We start from the raw sequence: 14,922 nt of genomic DNA on the forward strand, positions 1-14,922 counted from the left end.
ATTTATAATGGAAAGCCAAAAAGTTCCACTCAGGTTGGCTTCTTACAATGTGAAGGGTGTACTTAACCCAGTAAAAATAAGTAAAATTCTGGGCAAAATGAAAAAAGGCAAGGTAGATCTAATATTTCTGCAAAAGACCCATTTAACTGATTCCGATCATGCTAAACTTAAAAGGTAGGGCGTTAACCAGGTTTACTCAGCGTCCTATAAAACAGGACACAGAAGGGGGGTGGCAACACTGATATCAAAAAGAGTAATTTTTGAAAAGACAGCAGAAATCACGGACAAGGCAGGAAGGTACAATATGGTTGTTGGAAAACTAGAAGGATCAGAAACCACTCGCTTAAATGTATATACACCCAGTGGCGTTTTTACGTGTAAAAAAAAATGGTGGGGCACCAACCACTTAATGATACCAGGAAAACTACAGTGCTCTCTCTTGATACAGCATTGCATGCATGGCTCCATAAAACACTTTTTTAAGACAAAATGGCTTGCCTCTAGCAGGTCTTACATCTTGTACAGTGTGTGAGAGTGTGCGCGTGTGTGAGAGTGAGTGAGTGAGTGAGTGAGTGAGTGAGTGAGTGAGCTAAATTAAGAATGCAATATTCCATGTCATAAACTGACAAAACCAAGCTCAGAGCAAATGAGACAACAGGGAGGGAACAGCAAGGAGCTCAATGCCACTGAAGGCCACAACGAAGCACACAGGCAACTTTTAGGGATACAGATCCATTCTATGATAACAACCTTAGGACAACAACAACAACAACGACAACAACCCCATGACACTATTTACCATCTGCAACGATCCTGCACAACAATAGCGGATTACAATTACATTACATTAATTGCTGTAAATCTATGTGTTGTTACGTTTAAATAAAATAAATAAACATTAGCCTACCAATGCACACTCTGCTGACTCGTCATGGCCCCGCAGTGCTGTCTCACATTTTCCACATAGTTTAATACGTCTTATGATCCGACTGAGCATGTACCTGTTTTCCTCCACCTGTCTGTTATGCTGCTCAATGGAGCGCCTGTACGCACTGTCAATTTACGAAGCGACGTTTACTCTTCCAAGTAAGCCCAGTTTAACAGCATTATCCAGATGACTCCCGCTACTTTCGTGTTTTGCAGTCCTCTCAGAGAGATGTTTTAGGTCCTTGAAACCCGTCCTTGACCATGTACCATCTCCACCAAATAGCAGACAGGGGAAGCAGAAGAGCGCCTTCTTTTGTATGCTAACTGTTAGCCACTTTTTCCTCAAAAACCACTCCACGTTAAACCCATGGTTAAATTTACCGGCAGTCTGTGTGATGATAACATCCCTCGGCTGGTGGGCACCAAGTCGCTTTATCTCCAATTTTTCCTCCAAAGTAAGGCTGTCAAACCTCCGGTCCAGTAAACAGTCCACCTCGTTCATTTTAGTTAGCCACAGTTTTCCCTCTTCTTGCTGGCTGTAAATTTACGTTTACAAAAGTGTTTACGCCAGATGTCACAGACGGAGAGCCAATCAAATATGAAATGAAGCTGCCGTGGGGCATCGGGCTGACGAGCCCCACTGGTCAACAAATTTGTGTGATATAAATTAATAAAAACACTCTGACCATGCACATTCATGTTTTCCCATTTACAGTATGCTGCATCGAGAGCCAGGGGCATTCCCAGCAGTGCCCCACCTTCGCGCTTCAGTAGACATACTACAAACGCAAAATCAGGGGAACTGTGGTCTGAAAAAACAAGGCAGGGACCAATAAACATGAATTAAAATCCTAACACAAATTATATGCAATTTAGAAATATGCTATATTTGTATAAATTACAGAAAATAATAACCATTGATAATTAATATAATAACAGTCTGTCTGCACATTTTAACAAGTGGGGCTCTGCCCCACCTGCCCCTGATGACCAATCGCCACTGTATACACCTCCAGGTGTGACGTGGGGGTTCGATAGACAAATCCTTGATCTAATGATTACAAAAGCTCAGGGAATGGTGATTTGTGGTGGTGACTTTAATCTAAGACTGAACCTAAATTGGGATGTGTAAAGATTAACTCAGACTCAGAGCAACACAGTAGGCAAAAAGGTGAGACAGATGATAAGAGAGATGGGCATTTGTGACAAATGGAGGGAGTTCAATCCTACAACTAGAGACTACACATTTTATTCCTCACCACATAAAACTTATTCAAGGACTGGGACAATTGACTTGTTGGACCACAGTCCTGTTACCTAGATTTAAATTTAAAAATATAGTGAAAAAATACTTTTTCCTGGAGACTTAATGAAAATGAAGGAAATCCAGTTATACCTGTCAGAAAATGATAATGGGGAAGTGTCCCCACTTATGGTATGGGATGCAGGTCAGAGTCCTGCACGGGTCCAGTTTTCAAGATCTGCCCCGACCAGACCCGGCGACGTACAAACCCGCACCCGAACCGCAAACCCGCGCATCAGGCCAATTAGTACCGCAACCCGGTCCGACCCGTTGAAACACGACTCGCAGCCCGACCTGTAACCCTGATTTAAAGTAATCATTTTTGGTCATATTGGCTGAATATTGAACAGCATATTGCCACAGTTAAGGTGCCAGTAAGTAAACATTGACCTGAATGAAGCAGCTCTCACAATAAAAACCTGACTTCAACTCTATCATCAACCCTCTGTGTTCTTCTCCCATACGAGTGTAAAAGCACTCGTTTGTTACGTTTAATGCTTTTAAACTTTTAATCTATGTAAAGGAACTTTACATGTGTAATAATAGATTTACTTTCTGTCCAGAGCGACGTTCAGCAGTCACGAGCCATCACGTGTTTTTAGAATCCATTGAAGAGAGAAGTAATCCATCAGGGAAACACTTCAGAAACATTATAAAGTGATAGTTGTACTTTTAATCCACTTATTTCTCAAATATCTAAATAATTATTTACTGTTTTGGAAGCAGCGCTTGTTAGACGGTGGCAGCCATGTTGATTCTGTCGTCCAATCACAAATTGTGTCATTAGATGGTGAAACGCGTGTAAACAGCTGAACCAGTGACCGTTGCAAAATAGTGGAGGCGATCCTCAGAGAGTAAATAATGACCAAGATAGTTATCTGTAGTTTACCGAACTAATGACTGATGTGTTTATCTAAAACCCGCGATCCGACCCGCATGTTATTTTTTCCACCCAGATCCGAACCCGGGAAAAAACGTTTTTTAAAAACCACCTGCAAATCAGCTGTTTTTGCAGGTACCCGACCCAGTGCAGAACTCTGATGCAGGTAAGGCTGTTTTGAGAGGATATCATTGCGAAATTGGCACCTCAAAAGAGGCTCAGACAGGAAAAATTGGATAAACTAGAAAAGTTAGGAAATTTGGAAAAAAAAAAAAACATAAAAAAGATGCCCAATTGGACATTACTCAGAAAATGAGGGAAATTAAAAATCAGATCAAAGACATTTACTAGGCAGACATTCAGAAGAAACTAACCTTTTTGAAACAGAGGTATTACAAAGTAGGTAGTAAATCAGATAACATTCTGGCATACAAATTAAGAAAACAACAAGCAGAGAGGGTAGTACATAAAGTTAAGTTAAGTCATCTGTGAGGACCCTATTGTAATTGCGATGTTTATTATTATTAGGGCCCGAGCAACGACAAAGTCGTCCTTGAGGACCCTATTGTAATTGTGCTGTTTATTATTATAATTATAATTATTATTATTATTATTATTATTATTATTATTATTATCGTCATCATTATTATTTTCATTATTAGGGCCCGAGCAACGACAAAGTCGTCCTTGAGGACCCTATTGTAATTGCGCTGTTTATTATTATAATTATTATTATTATTATCGTCATCATTATTATTTTCATTATTAGGGCCCAAGCGACAACGAAGTTGTCTGTGAGGACACTATTGTAATCGTGCTGTTTATTAGGGCCCGGGCGACGACAAAGTCATCCGTGAGGACCCTATTGTATTTGCACTGTTTATTATTATTAGGGCCCAAGCGACATTGAAGTTGTCTGTGAGGACCCCATTGTAATCACGCTGTCTATTATTATTGTTATTATTATTATTAGGGACCTCGGCTGAAGGGCAAGGATACTATTGTTTTTGCTGTGTTTATTATTACAATTAGGGATCTGAGCCAAAGGACGAAGTCCCCATTGTTTCTGGTACATTTATTATTATTATTATTAGGGACCTCGGCTGAAGGGTGGTCAGAGTCGGGTCTGACAAATAATAATAATACTTTAAACTCAAAACAAACAGACCTTAAACCTGCACAACCACCCTTGCTTAAATGTGCATTCCAAAACACAATTCACAATTAAACATTTACAACACAACACCAGTTTCAGTTTTCTTTCTTGTATTTTATAGTTCATTGAATTGGGTGACAATCCATTCCATATAATCCAGTCCACGCACTCAATCCATCCAATTCAATCCATTCCCGTATCCCCCAGCATTGACAGAAAAGATAAATCCACTCCGGGTTTTACCACGGATCCCACCCTACAAGCAACAAGGAAAACAACAATTTGACAATCTAAGCATACAGAGAAATACATTAATAAATAATTGTTTAGACACTGTACCTCCCGTCAGTAGAGTCTTGGTTAGTCGGGGATGACATGGCAGTCACAGAGCTCGGTACTCTGTAGAGTTATTAAATCATATATTTACCGCGGGGCAACAGGCAAGTGAACGCTTGGCATGCTAAAGATGTTAAAGTGGCTGGCTCATACCGGGAGGTGACGATCGATGGATTAAACGGCATGTACTTCGGCAGCAGGTAAGAGTTGTCAGTGTGTGTCTGGTGTGTCTGTGTTTCTCCGCAGTAGTGAAACGTGAGGGATTGGGTCGTTTTGAATTTCTACGTGGGGTTGGTGGCATACGGTTATTGGATGAATGATGAGAGATGGGCATGAATGGCTGGATTTGTGAATGGAAAATGATGTCAAAACAGCTGGGTTGCCACACTCCTCCCCCCTTCGCGAAAGCTGACCAAAGGTAAGGCGCTGTGGTCATCCTGTCATAAGTTTAGCCTCTGAGATATATAAACAATTGAACACGAGTTACATTCCAAAACTTGTGTTAAGGGGGTCACTTTCAGAATCAGAGGAGCGGTCAGGATAATCATCCTCTTGTCCTCCTGCAGATCCATCCCTTCCAGCATGAGAAGCAGGACATGGGGTGTCTGACAACCCCAGGAAGTCCTCTTCATTAGAGTCCTCCAGAAAGATCTCTAAAACATGCTGGCGCTCCCGCTTCTCCAGCTCTTGAGCAGTGGGGTAGCAGGGCTTCAGCCATGAAATGTGGACAACCTTCAGGTCCTGCCCAGAATCCTCCAGAACCACTTGATAGTTCACTGGTCCTACCTGTTGCACCACTCGATAAGGCCCTTGCCATTTAGGGGCTAGCTTGGCAGTAAAGGATTTTTCGGCTTTGGAGAGGGGATGGGCTCGGACCCAAACTCAGTCTCATGGCTGAAACTCCATGTCTCGTCGGTTCTTGTCGTAGTTTCTTTTCTGCCTACATCGCGCAGAATCCATGTTCTTGTTGACAAAGGAACTCAGATCTTCCAGTTGGGTAACCTTGGCATAAGCAGGGGTGTCTGGAGCAGACTCTCGGGGTTGCAGCATGACATCCAGGGGTCCTCTCAGTGGGCGACTGAGATTCAGCTCTGCAGGAGAAACCCCAGTGGTCTCCTGGACGGCGGAGTTGATGGCAAAGCGGAACTCCGAGAGATACTTGTCCCAGTGCTTGTGCTGGTTCCCGACATAGGAGGCAATCATACAGTATGGTTTAAGGTACGGTTCACTCTCTCAGTAAGGTTGGTCTGGGGATGATAAGCCAATGTCATTTTGTGTCCCACATTCCAGGTTGTGCACACTGATTGGAAGACTGCTTGGGATATGGCTTCTGCTGTGGCCTTTCGCAAGGGGAATAACTCCACCCATTTGGAGTAATAGTCCACAAAAACCAAAAAGTTGCTTGGATTTGCTTGGAGCTCTTGTGAAATGGACCCATCAAGTCCATGCCCAGCATCTCCCAGGGGTGTTGGATCAGAGTTTGCTGCAGTTTGCCAGCCAGTCTGTGGTTTTCAGGTTTGTAGGCTTGACAAACTTGGCAGTTCTGCACATGATGCCATACATCCAGGCTCAGCTGTGGCCAGTAGACCAGGTATTGTAGTCTCCGGTAGGTTTTATGCCTCCCAAGATGACCAGAGCGAGGGTCCTGGTGAAAATACTCCAGAAGTTGCTCTCTGAAGCCGGGAGGTGTGTAGAGCTGGTAGACGGTTTTGTACGGTAGATGAGATCCTCCATTATGCAAAGGTGAATTCTTGCAGCCGGAGTGCCCACCAGAAGTTGCTCTCTGAAGCCGGGAGGTGTGTAGAGCTGGTAGACGGTTTTGTACGGTAGATGAGATCCTCCATTATGCAAAGGTGAATTCTTGCAGCCGGAGTGCCCACCAGATGAGCCGAGTGCTGGGTTTGGTGGTTTTAAAAACCCACAGGAGAGAGCGTGATTGGTAACCACTGTGAAGAGGCGTCCTTCCAGGTAAGTTCTCCACTTCTCCAGAGCCCACACCACAGCCAAGCATTCCAGTTCGGTGGCAGCATAATTCCTCTCAGCTGGATTTAGGTTGCGGCTGGCGAATGCGAGGACTTCGTCTGATCCTGGATCAGATTTCCGGACCAGCACTGCTCCAAGCCCCACTTCGCTGGCATCCGTGTAAACCACAAAAGGAGCATTGAAGTTTGGGTGTCCCAGGACAGATGGGTGGACCAGATGTGCTTTAAGGGTGTCAAATGCAACTTGGCAGGCAGGTGACCAGAGGAACCTGGCTCCTTTTTTCTTCAGGGCATTGAGTGGCTCTGTAATCCTTGAGAAGCTGGGGACGAACCGATGGTACCACCCTGCCATTCCAAGGAACCTCTGCACCACCTTCAGGTAGGAACCAGGAAGTTGACAAGGAAGTTGTCAACATGGACCCCAACAGCAGATACAAGGTGACCCAGAAATTTCAGTGATGTCCTGAACAGTTTGCTTTTTTCATGTTTACAGAGAGGCCAGCCCTGCGGAGCTTGTCCAGGACAGCTTGGACATCACTGAAATGCTGCTCCCAGGATGGGAAGAAGATGATGATGTCATCCAGATAGACAAAGCAGATGACCCCTTTCAGTTCGCCTAGGGCTCTGTCCATGAGCCTTTGGAATGTTGCTGGGGCGTTTTTCTGTCCAAAGGGCATGACTTTAAATTGATTCAGACCCAGAGGGCAGATGAAAGCTGTCATTTCCCGAACCTCAGGGTCCATTTGCACCTGCCAATACCCACTACTCAAATCCAAATCCAAGGAAGAGAAGACCACAGCACCTGCGAGGCTATCTAGTATTTCCTGGATGGTGGGAATGGGGTAGGCATCAGTGATGGTGTTCTCATTTACTTTCTGCTAGTCCACACAAAACCTTGGTTTTCCAATCTTCCGTGGAATCAACACTACCGGAGAAGCCCAAGCCGAGCAAGAAGGTTTGATGACATCATCCTTTAGTATGTCATCAAGGAGTTCCTTCATTACCTTCAGCTTTGGAGGGGAGACACAATAAGGTTTCTGTTGAATGGGAAGTGGATGAGTGAGATAGATTTGATGTTTCAACAGGTCAGTGCGTCCCACTTTTGTTGTGCAGACATCGGTGTTGTTGTGTAACAGGGTCTCTAGCCGGATTTTCCCTTGTCCCTCCAGATGAGACTCCTGGATGGCTTGCTGTAGCAATTGTTGGGGTCAACACATTAGGCTTCACACGGAGGTACCAAAAATGTTGGGAACATAAATTCAGGCTTCATACGGCGGCATCAAATATGTTGGGATTTAATTGGCTATCGGAAATAATTAATAATTATTATTAATAATTAATAATCATGTTAAATAATGTGACTTAATTAAAATTAAATCACCTCGTGGGGCACCATTCCCGTAAAGGGAAAAATGATAGCCAGTTAAAGATATCAGTCTCATAAAATAGGCTAAACTATTAATTTGGAGTTTGATTAATAATTAAATTAATGACAAACGGTAATTACGGTAATTAACGGTAATGCCTGAAGGATTTCGGAGTTCTTGACACAGCAGAGGTTGACTATTCATTCACTCTTGTGCAACATTAAACAGACAGCAGGCATGATTCCAAAGAATTATATTTATTCACAAACTAGCAAAGCAAACCAAAACACACAAATTCTAACTAACTATATACAAGCTTGGTGTGTATATGTGTGTGTGTGTGTGTGTGTGTGTGTGAGTGAGTGTGAGTGAGAGAGAGAGAGAGAGAGAGAGAGAGAAAGAAGAGAAGGACAAAGGCGGGTGTGGTGATCAAGGAGCCATTTGGCATACAAAACAAAATGGCTGACTACAGAGAACTACCAAAATGGCCGAATCAAGGCTTGCTTCAGTTTCGGGGGAGGTGTTTGTCTGACCGTGTGGTCAGGACAAAGACAAAGGAAAAGAAGCGGGAACTTTGAGATGCCTGGGTGTAGCTCTGGTGAAAGCCTATTTGTTAATGAGTCTGTTTCAATGTGACATATGTTGCAAATGGTCTGGATTAGTGCAGAGATTGTTTAGTTGTGTGCAAGAATCTGTTTGTGAACAGTATTATCAAACGAAACACTTAGCTTTGGCGAAGCCAACTAATCAATGACCTAACTGCAAACAATCACAACAATAACTCAATGAACAGCATCAAATCATATACCACAAGTTGAACAGTCTTGCTTAGCCTGTAAAGCTGTGATAAGCTATTGTATTCCCAGTTGTTACATTACCAATCCTTGAATGGATGGGAGAAAGAGTCACTTGGTGATGTGCTGCTTTGTTAGCCAGCAGAAGAAGGCTGGGAAGATGGTTCCAGGTGCAGTCTTTGTTGGGTCCTTTGTTCCAAAGGTGAAACTCTGAGGAAGCTGGTCGCTCAGGGTTTAGCAGAGTTAGACGCTGAGTGCTAACTCACTTAGTTCCTTGTTGCTGGAAAGCTAGTTGCAAACCTTGTGTTTGCAAGACAGTCCATGATCAATTGCCCTCCCTTTTGTGGTTTGGGCTATGGAGCGGGGGGGCTGGGCCTCTGTGCTGTTCCAGGCCCAGCCGGAAAGAGGTGTTAGTTGTTCAACAGCTGGAGAGCAAGAGAGAGATCTGTGGAAGGGAGCACAGATCTACAGATACCTGTGACATCAGAGTCACATGTCACTGTAAAGGCCCTGTCCAATCAAGTTTTGGGACTTGAGTCTCACTGAGGTGTGAGGTGAGATCTCCTGTGGAGATGAGTGTCACATAGCTCCCTTTGTTTGGAGAACAAAGAGCACGCAGAGGAAAAAGCCTTTAAATCAGATGATTTTACCAAATGATAATTTATCTGTGGTCCTGTGAATCCCAACACAATTGTGAGTCTTCCCCAGAGGTCAGAGGAGGGAATAGTGCATAGGCCGATGGAGCTTCCACTGAAAAAAAAGCAAAATAGTTGCCAGACTCCCCCTCCCTCAGCAGAGAGGCCTCTGTACAGAAGAAAAACCTTCTCTTGTCATCATCCCGGAACCCCCTGCCACATCAATCTGCATACCTGAGAAAAACACAAAATCCAAGCCAAGCAGAGCAGGAAATGCCAAAGCAGTGGAATCTAGCATGGCCACAGCCACCAGCCAAGTCTTCTGCTGCAAGGTCACCTCCAATTCCACCCATCCAAGAGGCTTCCTGGGCTCCCCATCAGCCAGATAGAGTGGATCACCTGTCCAAGGGCAAAGTCCGTCACCAAGAGCCTTGATGCTCTCCTATACCTGTTCACTGAGCAGTGTATAGACTCCCCATCTCCACCACGGCTTTGCCACTCCAGTTCCAAACAGCCACTACCACCTTTAACAATCGAGGCAAGGCCTTGCCACAGCTCCCTCCAGAGCCCCTGACCTCCCCCAGTCCCCTCACGAAAGAATGAGAGGGAACACATGACGCTAGCTGTACTGCCTGTTGCGTCAAGGTACTAACTGAAGGGCGGGTCTGCTCATCTGCAAAACGGGAGGACTGTGTATGTGGCTCTTGACTGCGGGGAGGTGGGCAGAACTGCTGAGAGTTGGAGGGTGCCTGTTGCTCCTGAGGGTGGGGCTGTTGAGGGCAGAAGGATGGCTGTTGCTGTTGAGGGTTGAGGGTGGCGTTGTCAAGGGCGGACGGATGGCTGTTGCTGTTGAGGGTGGGACAAATATGAAGACTGTGGTTGGGAGGACGGCTGATGCTGCTGAGAGTGTGACTGAGAAGAGGGCCTAACCTTCTTAGAGTGGTTGTAATTGGGACATGAGAATGGAGCATGACTGCCCTTACACCTCCAGCAGTAAGGATGAGCAGGCTCCAGAGTCACAGGAGGGGGGGAAGCCTGTGGGATGGGGGCAGGGTTTACCCCAGTTGGAGCCCTAGTGGTGGTAGGTTGGTACCGCCGGGGTGCCTCTGTCTGTTCTTCCTTCTCTCTGTCCTTTTCCAGCTGTTGTCCAAGCCTCACAAGCCTCACCAGAGCATCCACTGTATTTACTCTACCCTGTAGCTGGCTGGCCATACGAAGGTGGATGTTCCTGAGGATGAGCTTCATTACTGCATCCTCTGTGATGTCTGGCTTCCAGCGGTGGCACAAGGAACGGTACATATAAACAAAGTCCCGGGTACGCACTCTCTCTGCCAACTCATCCTCATAATCCTCCGAGAGGAAAGCAGCGAGGAAACTGTAGTCAAACTCCACCCAGGATCACGTATTGACACGAGTCACATCCCACCAGTCTCTTGCTGTACCATACAGCACATTCCTGAGTGTCACCATTAACTCCTCAGCCGTCAGTGGATTTATTGCCATAAAATCTTTGCATCTCTCCAAATACAACAAGGGATCTGGGTTGTCCTCCATCCTCCCAAATGTAGGAAACTGGAGTTTAATAGGACACTTAGCCATTAATCTGCCACTCAAGTCCGCTGCGATAGGGGAGTCATTTGGTGAAGATAACAGACTATCAGTGATTTGACCATGCATGGTTGACTGCAAGCGTTCTCACTGAGGCAGAGCAGCATTTTGTTGGGGGGTTATAGATTGGAGTGTGGCTTGAGCAGTACTCGGACCAGTCTGCACTGAAGCATCAGTCAGTGCTGACACACGGAGTGATTGAGTTGTCATCGTGGCCATATGACTTGCTATGTTTACCAGGCGTTGGGAGCACTGCAGAAATTCAGTTTGTAGGTGATCCATACTCTGAGTCATGGGACGCAAAACCTGTTTCACCTTCTTCAGCATCTCTGTATGATGATGTGTAAGCCTCTATTTGAGAGTGTCCGTGAATTGAGTCCGGAGATACTCTGTATGCTGCTGTATAGAGTTCTTCATTTCCTGCTGTCCATGCTCCTGCATCCCACTGAATGCCTGTTTAAGATCAGACAGGATGTCCAATATTTTTTGATTATGAGCTCGTTGCTCTACCTTAAACTGCATAAACATGCCCTCCATTCCCACTTGGTTCCTTTGAAGCTCATCCAATGTTTTCTGAATGTTCTTGTCAACCTGTGGCTGTATCAGTGGAAAATCTCCTGTGAGCTCCATGTCCAGGAGTGACATATTTGACTGAGCATTTACATGTCCAGGATATGAATCCACTTGTTGGCCAGCAGAAGGCGCAGATCCAAAGCTGACAGAGGGGAAAAGCTGCAATTGATCCTCCTGCCCTGTCCTCCCCCTGTCAGTAGGGGAAACAGGAACTTGCCCCTGTAGTGGCCTGGAGGCCAGCAGGTAGCAACCACACTAGCAACCACACTTGCTTAAATGAGCATTCCAAAACACAATTCACAATTAAACATTTACAACACAACACCAATTTCAGTTTTCTCGTATTTTATAGTTCATTGAATTGGGCAACAGTCCATTCCATAAAATCCAGTCCACGCACTCAATCCATCCAATTCAATCCATTCCCGTATCCCCCAGCATTGACAGAAAAGATAAATCCACTCTGGGTTTTACCACGGATCCCACCCTACAAGCAACCAGGAAAACAACAATTTGACAATCTAAGCATACAGAGAAATGCATTGATAAATAATTGTTCAAACGCTGTACCTCCCGTCAGTAGAGTCTGGGTTAGTCGGGGATGACACGGCAGTCACGGAGCTCGGTACACTGTGGACTTATTAAATCATATGTTTAGCGCGGGGCAACAGGCAAGTAAACGCTCGGCATGCTAAAGATGCTAAAGTGGCTGGCTCTTACTGTGAGGCGACAATCGATGGATTAAATGGCATGTACTTCGGCAGCAGGTAAGAATTGTCAGCGTGTGTATGGTGTGTCTGTGTTTCTCCGCAGTAGTGAAACGCGAGTGATTGGGTGGTTTTGAATTACTATGCGGGGTTGGTGGCGTTTGGTTATTGAATGAATGGAGATCAGAGATGGGCATGAACGGCTGGATTTGTAAATGGAAAATGACGTCAAAACAGCTGGGTCGCCACAAAGGTAATGTTGATTTCCTTTTAAAATGAAGCTGTAATGGTGCATTTACAATTTTACAATTAGGCCTATCTCTGCTATGAATAATTTCAGTATTGATTAGCATTCCAGTTATTTTCTATATCAAATGTTTGTCAATAAAATTATGTAAAATTCATATTACCTTTCCCCAATTCCAATCTGGCATCCACAAACATCTCACTTTGTCTGACTAAAGGTCCAAAACCATGATAAAGATTTAAGGAGGATATCCCCAAATCTGCGAAGGTAACTCCAACACTGATGCCTGAAACAATCAATCCATCATGAAATAGTTGTGGATTAATTATGTGTTTGACTTAATGATTTATTGACTAATCATTGCAGCTGTAGAATTCCTATAATGAGCTAGAAGAAGTTTTAAACATATATACCACAGAGTTGTCTCTTGCTAATTAGCTCATTGAGATAGAGCATAGTCTCTTATGCTAAGAGTGCTACTTTTTTTTTCATCTTCCTACACTCTGCTTGTTGCTCAGAATTGCCTAATTTTGCCTAAAATTGCCCGGCCCCGATCACTGATGCGCAGCAGCTATAATTATTTATTTATTTATTTATTTATTTATTTATTTATTTATTTATTTATTTTTAAACTTTGTTTATTAGAACACATCACATCATGTTACATAAAAATCTTGCATGGATAAATGTGTGATCATTTTTTGAACCAAACACACATATAGAACAGGCAAAAAGGAAGCAAAAGAGAAGAGAAAAAATAAAATTAAATAACAAATAAATAATAATAATAATAATAATAATAATAATAAAATAAAAAAACAATAAAATCTTTCAAAACATAACCCACCCACCCCAGTCTCCCACTCCAAGTTGGTCCACCCTTGTATGTACACCAAACAGCTTTGACCCATATATTGACAGTGTTGGAACAGTACAACTGGATAAGAAAATACTGATGTTTTGTTTTCCTAAGTAGTAGGGGTTATACCTACATTATCAAAATATGAGAGAAGAGGCTGCCATGTACCATAGAATTTCCCAGTTGACCCTCTAAGTGAAAATTTGACCTTTTCTAGCTTAAGGAATGACATTAAATCAGTCTGCCAAGATTGATTTCCTGGGGGTTTTGGCGATTTCCAGTGTTGAAGGATATATCTGCAGGCAATCAGAGAGGCAAATGCTAAGACATTTAATTTCTGTTTATTGGGTTAGGCTAACCCTCAGAGTGGTTTAGGGGAACTCCAAATATAGCAATAAGTGGACAGGGAGTTATATCTGTATCTAAAACTTCAGACATGATTTTGAAAAGTTCTTCCAGAATCCTGTTAACTTTGAGCATGACCAGAAGGTATGCGCTAGATCAGATGAGACAGAGGCACATCTATTACAGGTCTCACTGCTGCTGGGAAAAATCTTTGCTAGTTCGGCTTTGCTGAAGTGCATTCTGTGTATTGCTTTGAATTGTATTAAATTAAGACAGGCACAGGATGAGGAGTAACTCACTTGTAATTTGGCCCTTTCCCACCAGGGGTCTGGGAATTTAACTCCCAGCATTTTTCCACTCCTGTTTGGTTATGATCAGTGGAGAAGGGTTAGCTTGAAGGATACTTGTACACAACTTAGATATCATTCTTGTCTGGCTTTCTGGCTTATCCAGAATGTTTGGTAAGTCTGTGGGTAAACATGGGAATGTGCTGCAATGGTCTTCAACAAAACTGCGAACCTGGAGATAACGGAAGAAATTGCTACGAGGTAAGTCATGCTCATGGGACAGCCTTTCAAAATCAACAAATGTGCCATATAATAACAGATCTCTGAATGATGCGATACCTTTCTCCTTTCAAAGTGCAAAGGCAGAGTCCAGTTTAGAAGGAAAGAAAGTATGATTATTACATAATGGACCAAGGAGGATAAGATAGTTTAAAGTTTTTGTAGAATTCAGACGGCAGTCCATCAGGTCCTGGTGCTTTGCCATTGTTCATTTCCCTAATGCTGTTATTGGTTGATTTAGTGATGACTGTTTTGGTATGTCTATAGTTGGTATATCTATGCTGTCTAAAAGTGTATTCATATTTGAGTCTGTTGGGGGGGGGGTTCAGAAGTATAAAGGTTGGAGTAATATGATTTAAAAGCTGCATTGATCTTCAGGGGACATGTAGCCTTATCGTCATACTCATACAACATACCTTTGGATCTCAATATGGTTTGTTCTGCTTTCTCTGTAGAGGCAAGATTAAACTTAGTTTGGAGGTTAATTTTTTGTTAGTGTAGCTCAGGTGTGGGATTTATTGCATATTGCTTGTCAATTTCAGATACTTTATCAATTATGTCTGTTTGTGTCTTTCTGCGTAGCTTGTTAGAGTGAGAAGAGAAAGAAATAATTTGTCCTCTGATGGTAGCTATTAGG

The sequence above is a fragment of the Epinephelus fuscoguttatus genome, linkage group LG12 (genome assembly GCF_011397635.1).
Source record: "Epinephelus fuscoguttatus linkage group LG12, E.fuscoguttatus.final_Chr_v1".
In the NCBI taxonomy this organism is placed as follows: domain Eukaryota; kingdom Metazoa; phylum Chordata; class Actinopteri; order Perciformes; family Serranidae; genus Epinephelus; species Epinephelus fuscoguttatus.